Source organism: Plasmopara halstedii, assembly GCF_900000015.1.
Source record: "Plasmopara halstedii genome assembly, contig: Scaffold_614, whole genome shotgun sequence".
Classification (NCBI taxonomy): Eukaryota; Oomycota; class Peronosporomycetes; order Peronosporales; family Peronosporaceae; genus Plasmopara; species Plasmopara halstedii.
In genome coordinates this window covers 2,472,513-2,473,328 of record NW_020187532.1, presented here as the reverse complement: position 1 = coordinate 2,473,328, position 816 = coordinate 2,472,513, and positions in this window count along the sequence as shown.

Genomic DNA, 816 nt, shown 5'->3' with positions numbered 1-816 from the left:
TGAGACGCTGAGACGCCGAGGCGCTGGAGCGCCATGTTGCCACTCGTAGAGTTTGCACCCAACAATGCAGTGCCTTCGTCGACCGGCTACACGTCGTTCTACGTGAACGGGCTGATTCACTCTCACATCCCACTGACTCCGCCACCCCATGGCTCAGGGCCTGGTGGGGGAGAAATAGCCGAACGGCTAGCTAATGTCAGCCCCCTCACCATCCGCAAAGAAGTCGATGACTTCTTGTCTACCAGACTGAGTGTCCTACGACACGTTCGCGATGCGATGACAGAAAGCCAAGACCTGCAGAAAGAATATGCAGATGAAAAAGGAAGAGGCAAAGTAGAAAGCTTTAAGGTCGAACCCTGGTTTTATAAAATTAAAAAAAAACCTCCCTACACATGCAGCCTCTGCTATCTTCCGGACGAAGCTTCGTCCACGGTTTGTCGGACCGTTTAAGGTTGTCGCCTAACGGGGCCTGGCGTACACGTTGAACATTTCGAAACAGATGCGCACCCACCCGGTGTTTTACGTGGTCTTGCTCAAGCCGTACCGGGATCCGGCCGCGGAAGCGTTGGCGCCGGAGCGGATCCCACGAACCCGCGGCCCCAAAAAAACTGGTTCTGAGCTCGGAGTGCGACAACCCCCCATTTCCAATGGAGCCAAGCGCCCCACCGTTGCCTGCAGCGATGCATTCACCTGCTCGACGGCTAGGAGGCGCTTCGACAGAGCGCGATTATCCTCGAGGCGAGGCACCCGGCGCACGACGTGCTTCAAATCCTCAAGAGCATCCGCACAGCGATATGCTACTTCAGCAACGACGAC